This window comes from Lepidothrix coronata, unplaced genomic scaffold (assembly GCF_001604755.1).
Source record: "Lepidothrix coronata isolate B3197 unplaced genomic scaffold, Lepidothrix_coronata-1.0 Scaffold10, whole genome shotgun sequence".
Classification (NCBI taxonomy): domain Eukaryota; kingdom Metazoa; phylum Chordata; class Aves; order Passeriformes; family Pipridae; genus Lepidothrix; species Lepidothrix coronata.
The window spans coordinates 2,637,579-2,647,485 of record NW_016690190.1 but is presented as its reverse complement, the minus strand read 5'-3'; the positions used below and the strand labels follow the sequence as shown (position 1 = coordinate 2,647,485).

General features: G+C 45.2%; 1 protein-coding gene across 3 annotated transcripts in view; it reads right to left on the bottom strand.

The window, feature by feature from the left end:
* KIAA1549 (KIAA1549 ortholog) overlaps positions 1 to 7,666 on the bottom strand; it is a 166,192-nt gene extending 158,526 nt beyond the window's left edge. For all 3 annotated transcript variants that reach the window (XM_017804797.1, XM_017804799.1, XM_017804798.1), the window contains exon 1: positions 6,975 to 7,666. The gene's annotated coding sequence lies outside the window, so the exon portion shown is untranslated. The remainder of the gene's footprint in view (positions 1 to 6,974) is intronic.
* Between the last annotated feature and the right edge of the window lie 2,241 nt (positions 7,667 to 9,907).

The window sequence follows — 9,907 nt, the reverse complement described above, 5'->3', positions numbered from 1 at the left end:
CGCAGTCTCAGTCAATGGGGGTTATGTTTCCATTGCAGTGATGTGAGAGATAGGCACAAACTTGGGATGTCCCTGTCCTCTGTGCTGCAAAAGACATTTTTAATAACCTTTGCCAGGTTATTCAATCTTTTCATCTTTTGCATTGTAAAATGTTCCCCGTTTTATGAAAAGGAGACAATAGTGCTTCTCTTCTTCCCAAGGATTTCTTACAACCATACAGCTTCTGGTTTGCATTTAGCACTAACTCTATCCCTTTATGCAGCACCACACTGTGATGTGTAAACTTAGCCTGGAACAGAGTCTGAAGGCAGAAGAGACCATTACGATCATCTAGGATTTTTCTCAGGGATTCTTGCATGAGGCTCCACGGTTTCAGTTGCCAAGGAAACAATTATCAATCTTTTCCATCCCTCACCATCCTTATCCCTCCTTTTCATTTTGCTGTTTCTTGCTATAACAAAAAGACCTTGTCAAATGTCCTAGTCCCTAGCTCTTGCGTGCTCACTTCCACCCCAAAGAAAGAATAGGAAAGGGTGGCAAGGATCCTTGGCTGGGAGTTCAATCTGAAGCTTACCTCTTATCCTTAGATTTTGTGCTGCGGGTGGACAGCCCTTTGAAAATGATCCTTTCAGCTGCAGATAGTTTATCAAATGCTCTATTGTTTGACTAACACAAGACATTATATTTTAGATTAACCAGCAGTGTACCACTTAATACATTTTTGATATTTTTCCTTTTACCACAGCTTTAGCTCCACTACAGCCTCATGCAGAATTGCTTTGGGAAAAAAAAAAAAGCACACACTTTATTACAACATGCAGCTGAAGGGCAAAAGCAATAATGAGGAAAAGAAAGGAAGATGCAAAGAGATGGGAAACCATGTAGGAGGAAGATAGAAGGCAAAAACTCTGCAACAACTAGAGAATAAATTAGATGTAGTCAGAGCCAGAGATAAAATTTTGGAGTCTCGGGAGGCTAAACTCGGGTACCTTCAGGCAAGTTACAGAATATCTGCATGGTCCCCTAAGGTCTAATCAGTCCTACCTGTAGAGCTCATAGCTTCTGACAGTTGCACTGATTTTATGCCATTAAATACAGCTATAGGATAGAAGGGTGTCTCACCAATGTAATTTGAAAGGTACTCCCCTCAAATTCAGTGGAATTACATCAGTGTAATCAGTTCCTCAGTGTGCACAGGAGGAAGGATGAAAGCAGCAACTGCAGGAGGGGACAGAAAAACCACATACTCACAAAAAGCTTATGGGCAAGAGGGCTGTCATTTGGCCTGTTTTGATGATTCACCACTTAGGGCAATTGTCATGCTTTTATAAGTAGCCTAACAACAGCTCACATAAAGGAAAACAAACTTACAATGCAAATCTTTGGAACATCAGATAACCAAGAAAAAGTCAGATATGTAGAAACTGAAACATTCCTCAGAGTACACTTCTAGGGAGAGAGGAACAAGGTAGACCACATTAATAACACAACTGTTGCTTACGGTCAGGGAGTGATGCTTCAGCTCTTCCTCTTCTGGACACTCATTTTTGGAGCTTGCTGAGGGGTTTTTTATTCTCTGTGTGTATGGAGACATAACAGGATGGTTCTGAGGATGGCCAAACCATGTGTGTGTACACAGAAGGTGTTATGTCAAACACACACCACTGTGGAAATGCTCAGTATATGTCCAATGGATCTGGCACCAGAGCCATTGTGCCTCTGCTGGGACCTCCATGGACCAACCCCTCAGGATAGGGCTCACTATAAGCCTGGGAAATTTAGATGTTTTGGCCATTTGGGTCCATTTGTGTAAGGCATTGCACCTAAATGTAGCCCAGAAAGATGCGCCATACCAAAATCCCTGAATTTTTTTCTGCAGAAATCACTTGCCAATGGTTTAGGGTGCTTGTAACAGAAGTAGTAAGAAAAAAAATCTGTGTGTTAAAAACGACGAAGAAGACAAGTTATTTTTATGAATGTCAACAATATCTCAGTTTTCCTGTTGGCTATTTTCCTGTCAGGCTGTACAGAATAATGTCAGAGATGAGCAAATAGGAAAACAACAGTGACAATACAGCAATACCGTTTCAAATATCACAGAGCTATTACAGTAGTGTATTGGGGAATACACCTTCAGGCAGGCGAGTGTTAATTTCTCCCAAGTCCAGGGAGAATAAAGAAGACATTGAACTGCTGAAAACCACAGCTAGACAAAAAGGAATGGATGAACAGCAGTGTTGAGATGAGTCAGAAAAAGCCAGTCTTTAAGAGAGAGTTGGGTTTGGCACTTGACCTCAAACAGGTGTGTTTATGCTCTGTGGAAACTATTGAAACAAATGTGTTGTCTAGTAAGACTTATGCACAAATGCTCTCTCTTTGTTTCATCTCATGTTTCGTCTGATTTTTTTTGGCAGAAGAAACATCTTTTCTGTAAAGAAAAGAGATTCTTGAGCCCCCTGGATCAGCTGCTGGCCTGAAATACATTGGGTCAGTGCAGTACACAGCAGGCACTGCTGGCTTCTCTATTCACATGTTGACTGCTGGATTCAACTACCTCAGAGAAGACTTATGTGGAGGGAAAAAAAATCCCTAGCTGGCAGTGACATGAGATGACTTAGTGTGCCAGCTGCCTCCCAAGCCTCTGCTTCCTCCCCTCGGCAGTGGTACACAGTTTTCTCATACTAGAAAAGCAATTCCCTAACAACAAACCAAACCAAACAAACAACCAAGAAAAAACTCCCAACAAACAGGTAAACCCGAGAAGGGTACTGTCACTTGACCTCACTGCTTCTCCCACTGGGCTGTGCTGCATAGTTCCCAGGCAACCGCTCTCCTGCTGCTACCTGCTCCTGCCAGGTTGATGGCAGGGAAGAGGGTATCAGTTTGCAAACAGAGTGATCCTACTCCACAGAGAAACAGCACAATCTTCCCTTATGGCAGACCTGAGCATATTAATCAAGCAAATGGCATGAGGAGGCAGAACCTGAAGGCTCTCTCTTTTGCTGTGCACATGGGCTTTGAACTACTCAACTGCTGTTCACGCTATAAGACAGTGGGACTGCACTCCACTTGGCAGTGGGATGCATGCAGCAGTGTCTTCTCCACAGCCCTGGCTAGAGATGTACTGGGGAGGAAAAAGTTCTCTGTTGCTTAGGAAGCTTAGGAGGGGGTCAGAGAGGGTCCTGATCATGGAGATCTTGTGTCCTGGAGCTTGCCTTTGGTCTAAGACAGACCTTTTTATGCACTCAGGATCAAAAATAGCCCATTTCACTAAATCTCTTCTAAGATCTTGAATGTTTCAGACTCATCACCACCACCCACTATGCCCAAACTTCCCCATCTACTCCCACTCACATCTTCCAGCTTTCCAAGACTAAGTAGCCCTTCGCTGTCAGACCATGCCTGATCACTCTGCGTGACTGATTGCATCACTGTCTTCTGTCCTGCTATCCATTGCCAACCCCTGCTGTTAGCAACAGTGATTTCATGTTCATTTGGATTATAGATTAAATTGTTACATCAGTGGATTAGACAGCTTCCAGCATTGCCCTAATCTGCATGAGCCTCTCCTGGACTTCTCGCTGGCTCTTTGAGGTTTGTCATTTGGTCTCCTCTTGGTGCTGTTCACACAAGCTGTATTGATATTGCACAGTGTTCATTTTTAGACTCAAAATGCAGGGCACTACTGACTCATATGCCCAATACAGTTTCTCATACATTATTACTATGCAGTTATCTTTGTCAACCAAATATACAGTTTCATCAAAGCACAAAAATCAGCTTTGTTTGGCAAGTTTGCTTATAGTTACCATAAAACTGTTTCAGTGGCATTAATTATATTCTTTCACTTAGTTCTTCCTTGACTGAATTCCATACCAACTTTCCTTTATTTTCCCAGGAACTGAGCTAAACCTAGTCAGCCTCCGATTACTGGAGTCATTCCCTGGGGCAAAATTAATACTAGTCCTTTTGTCCTGTTCTTTGCCTTTAATGTGCCCTGACCCCATCTTGCTCTGAGTGTCCCTGCCCTGCCTTTCTTCACAGAGTAGCATGTCCTCTTTTTCTCCTGGAGAGGCTTAGGGGAAGGGATTGAGGCTTCTTCCTCTACCTTGCAGAGCACTGGAGAGCTATTGCCTGGATGAAACTCTGGGTTCTGGGAGGGCAGAGAGTAAAAAGGAGTGCTGTGGGGATCTGCATGCCCACAGTACCACCTCAGTACCCCACAACATGTTGGTCTGTCCCAGAGACAGCCCCTGGTCACAAGAGGGACCAAACTGCCCAAGAGAAGAGGGACGAGTGAGTAAGAGCAGAGCTGGAAAGTTCTCCTGCTCCTGCTTACACTGCTCTTAACCTTTGTCCAAAAGTTTTAACAGCACTGCCATGACTGATGATACCATAGTATCATCCTTCTGGTTGTTATCAGCAGCAAGGTTCAAATGATACCATTCCTCCTTACCTGCAGGCATATTCCAAAGTCTGCTGGAGTCCTTTTATTAGCATAAATTAGCATGAGATCAGAGTTTATGATTGCATTTCCCTGGAGGTGTAAAAGCTGCTTCCACTCCTTCTCTTCCTTTTTTGGGATACTTAGCATGATCAGAGGGTCTCCTCTGCAGGAGAGCAGTAGCAGTTGCATTCACATCTCCAGAGGACTTACAGGGTTTCTTCCCACTCACCAGGCCCCTTTCACACAGCATGCAGTTGCAGAGCCACTGGTGTGGCTCCTGTCCACCAACCCAGATTCTGTAATTGCAGGATTCACCAGAGAATTAAAATAGATTTTTCCCACAAGTCCTTAAAGAAATCAGTGCTTACTCAGCAGGAAACAGACTCAAGATCATATAGCTGTCCTGCAGGGGTTACCTGTCATATAAGCCTGTGTAAAGAGGATATGCCAGGCCGCAGAGAGTGCAGGAGAAACACACACTGTGCAGTACAGAGGGTTGATGCAGCAGAGTTGGTTTCAGATGATGATTAGTGTATTCAGCAATGTACTTCAAGTGCCATTTGCTGGGAAAACTGATTAATAAATGGAGACAAAGGCCATAATAAACTAAAGAGCAACTGCTTCACAGTTCACAGAGTAAATACAGTGCCCTGGGCAAGGAAGCAAGATGGCTCAGTAACAGAGAGCTTGGCACAGACCAGTTCAAACCATTGATAACTCTGCTTATTACAAAGAAAAAAATAAGGATGTTGGGAGAAAATAAAGACAATAAAGAAGAAGAAAAGTGAGAGAGAAGGCAGCCAGAGAAAGCTGAGCTTTAGAATAAGTGTGTGCATTACCCTCTGACCCTGTCTGCCTATAGTTAGAGAGCAAGGAGGCACATACCTTACTAAAAATCTCTTGAAGAACCCAGATCCTTTCTCTGTAACCTTCACTTGTAGTGAAGTAAGGTCATATATGGTTCTGAAAAATTTTCTAAAAATTTATAATAAACATCAGAAGTAATAAAACATTATGAAAGGAACACAAGCATTGTTTCCAGTGTAAACTGTAGGGGTTTACTTCTCAGAAAGTGCTTATCAGTTACACTTTTGCTGCAAAGCAGATCACTGGCTTCTCAAGCGTTTGCACATAGCTCAAAACTTGAAGCATTTCTTGGTGAAAGACCTGTCTTCTTTGAAAATTCTGAAAGTGGTAATGAGAAAAAAAAATAAAACAGACACCTTTCTCCACTCAGTTTTTTTTTTCTCATGGAGATGAAATCAGGATGCTGTCTTTGCAGCTGAGGTGAAATATACTGGAGAAGGGAGGTAGGAAAAAAAATACCAAGCAATCCAAATAGTTCCTCACCTTCCTCAGGAGTCATATTCCTCATCTTCATTGCTGTAGCCAGGAGCCTTTTGAGAGCAATGGATTTAAGAAGCCTGGGACTTCCATTTCTAGTGAAAGGAAGGGCAACTGAAACGGATGAATGGGCCCCCATGACCTTTTGCCATCCAGATTTTGCATTCAGATAGTTCCATCATTTTGCTGGGAATCTCACAATCAATGGTTCCAGCATTAGATGTATCAGAGCTGTTATTATTTGATATCCAGCTGAGGTATTATAATATCCTCTGCAAGGGCACAGCGCTGTTCCCTGTGATCAAAAGCAAGCCCTATGATCAAAGGTATGCGTTTGAGGATCTTTGACTCCTTCTAGAGAAAAGCACCAGTGATATCCTTACTTGAGTGCTGAATGAATATTCTGCTCGCTCTTGCTTTACCTTTAGTGCCAACTAGTTTTTGCCTGGAATCTGTGAGTGCTTTTTTTTTTTTGTAATTGCCTGTATGTTCTCTGAATTCTTCTGGTACCTGTGTCTCAAGGCGCCTGAATTATAGTGTCTCTCACAACGTTTCCCAGCTCTATCAGGTTCAGCGGGGATGGAGTCAATTTTCTTCACAGCAGCCCATATAGCCCAATGTTTTGGATTGGTGTCCAAAACAGTGCTGATAATACAGAAGTGTTTTAGCTATTGCTGGGCAGTGCTTGCACGGGGTCAAGGCCTTCCCTGTTTCTCCCTCTGCACCCTGAGTGAGTAGGCTGGAGGTGGACAAGAGGCTAGGGTGGGACAGCTGACCCAGGCTGACCAAAAGGATGTTCCATACCATATAACATCACTTTCGGCAATAAAAACTGTGGGGAAGGGGGAAATTCCAAAGGTAGTTGCTCAGGGACTGGCTGACATTCGCTCTGCTGGTAGGAGGTGGTGAGTAACCTTGCGTCACTCGTAGGTTTTCTTCTTTGCTGACTTAACCTCAACCCAGCTTTCTTTCACCCCTGTGTTGTTGAGTATTTATTTCGACCGCACCCAGCACTGAAAGCTGCCACCTAGCACCCACCCGCTTTGTTTCGTAGGGACGTACAGCAGCTTGTAACGGCACGCTGGCCAAGACTAGCTTTCCAGTGCCACCCGATTGCAGCTAAATAGCAGGAACAAGACAGGATTTTCAAATCCCTTCCCCTCCCGGTACCGACAGCGCGCACCTTTCCCTCACGCGTGCAGCGCAGCCGGGCCGAGCGGAGCGGCGGAGGCCGCGGGTGCCCTCTGGCGGCAGGCGGGGCCCTCGGCCTTCCTCCTCGGGGCCCTCCGCCTTCCTCCTCGGGGCCCGGCGTCGGCCGGCAGGTTCCGCTGTTAACAGCGCTTCGTTCCTGCACCCCCATGGAACTGCCTTGTGCACGCTCCACCTTGGAGACCGCTGCTCCATAGGCTGAACGGAAAAAAATCTGATGGCGAGAGGACCTGATTTTTTTTTTTTTTTTTTTTTTTTTTTTGTGCACACCCTGAGGACAACCCCAGTCTTCTGTGCTTTGGTTAGAGCTGCAGAAACTCACAGCTTCTGAAATTCCTTCTTTCACATCGATTTCCTGCTCCACTTTGACCCCTTGCCTGCTTCCCCCTCAGCCGTGTTTCATTTCCCCTTGTATCTGGTCTCAAAGCATTTCATCGCCTTTATTCACCTTTCCCAGTAATACTAGACCTGCTAGAATCACAGAATCAATTAGGTTTTGAAAGACCTCTGAGATCATCAAGTCCAACCTATGACGGAACGCCACCATATCAACCAGACCATGGCTCCCACTGCACATCCAGGCTTTCCTTAAACACCTCCAGGGATGGTGACTCCGCCACCTCCTTGGGCAGTCCATTCCAATGTCTAATCAGCCTTCTGTGAAGAAATTCCTCCTAATGTCCAGCCTAAACCTCCTCTGGTGCAGCTCAAGTCTATGTCCTCTTGTCCTGTCGCTGGTTGCCTGGGAGAAGAGACTGACACCCACCTGGCTACAGCCTCCTTTCAGGTTGTTGTAGAGATTGATAAAGTCACCCCTGAGGCTCCAGGCTCAACCCCAGCTCCCTCAGCTGCTCCTCATAATCTTGTCATGGGAGACAGCAGTGTTCAGGCCTTGCCTCCCTGCAAACATCATTCCTGGTATTATTTTAAAGCCTTAAAAAACCCAAACCCAGCATAATGGGATTTGCTTTTCCCGTCACTCTCCACTACCCACCTAAGCTCCTTGCAGGCCACAGCCCCCTCCCTGTGCCTCTGGGGTCAACACCACATTAAGGGAAAATAAAGGGGGTGAGAGGAGAAGCGAGGAAACAGGATCATGCAGGACAGCAGTCATTTAAAAAAAAGAGGGTGGGGTATTTTGAACTCGGGAAAGAAGGGATAAGGAGGCAGATGTGACCAGCACGCTGATACAGGGGAGATCAGAGCTCTGACATCTGCTTCTCCACTTCATAAAGAACAGGGTACAGGACAGACAACCTGGCACATGCAGGTGAAGTATGGTTGAACCTCTATTGATGCCTCCCGTGGTCCTCTTCCAGGCCTGCCTTTGTTATTCTTATGCCTCCTATTCTGTAAATTCCTGAGGAGGCCTGTTGCTGTCTGGAGAGAGAGAGAGATATTAAGGATATTTGGGTGTGGAAGAAACACCCTCAAGAAAAACCAACTGAGCTTTTCTTGAGCAGCCCAGCAGCACCACGATGGAACTGTTACCCAAAACCCTGGTCCATGGAGGTGGAATTCAGTAGCAGCCTCGCTCTTTGTGGGTGCGTGAATTCTTTTCTGCAGTTTTCAGACTGTCCCTGAGTATCTAGAGAGGATGAGAATTTTTGGCACAGGGTCCAGTCACAGTATTGTGCATTACAGTAAGTTCTTCTTTTTAACCATACTTCTCCCCTTATTCTCCCCCCCCATGACATTACTACAAGTTTTAATTTATTTTTTAACAAGCTTGAAATAAAAAAAGGGGAAAAAAGTAACTTTTTTGTATTTAATGAGTTCACACATCAGAGGCAATATACTGTGCAAGTACAAATGGGAAGTGTTCCAGATGCCTCCTGTGCCCCAAAACCACGTCTGGATGTGTCCGGAAAAGCCTGTACACAAATGCAGCCTGGAGTTAAGTGTACTTAAGCTACCTGGTGTGCCTTTCCCATTGGAACTTCTTACAGTGTTAACATAGGGGTGACAAGTCTCCCCATGGGGGATGGAGTGCTGCTCCCTGGCTTGTGCTGGGTTCCCAGGGTTGACAGTGCTGCCTGGAGAAGCCTGCTCCTGTCCCAGCCTGCTGCTTTGACACATGGTTTCTAGCATGGCTCTGGATCTGTGCATCGAGCTCCTCCTGCAGCTGCTTCCCTGTGAGCAAAAGCTCCACACAGCAGAAACTTTGACATACAGTGCTGTGTGTGGGCCTTTAAATAACAGCCTTTATTGCTCATTATTTGCACAGCCACCTCGCAGGAGAAAACATAAAGACAAAGCACATTGCAGAAAATGCTGATGCAGGCGCAATTGCTCTGGCCTGACCAGCATAGTAAGAAGAGAAGACATGAGAATTTACAAGATGCAGATCCAAAACACTCTTGCATGGGTGACTAAAGGGCAACAGCCTTTGTTTCACAGAGCAGGACCATTTCCCTCCCTCTCTCAGACACCCATTTCCAGTTTGATTTGACATGAATAGCACCCAGGAGGGTAGAGCTGCATTAGAAGTCACACAAGCTCTCCTCATATGCATAAATACAAATTCAGGTGCCAAACTTTGGACTCTAAAGAATTAAAACATAGTCACTACACTGGAAAGCACAAGCAGCACATGCCAGAAACAGCAGCACCACTGTGCATTAGGCTGTGTTGGTGTGTTCCCCATGTTCCCAATTTTAAATAAGAGCCACACCTACCTGGAATAAACCAGTCTGACTCTCAAAGCATCAGCAGAAATTCCTTGTGGCCCAGAAAGAGCTGGACTAGCTCAAGTTTGTTGGTGATAATTTGTACCAGCTGCTGAGGACTGTGCTCTACAGGTGCTGACATTTACTGCAGCTCCAGTGAGTTTGAGAAGACCCTTCTCAGTCTCTTTTATATGGTGGCTGAATCCCTCGCTGTTTCCTTTCACAAGACACTGCAGGC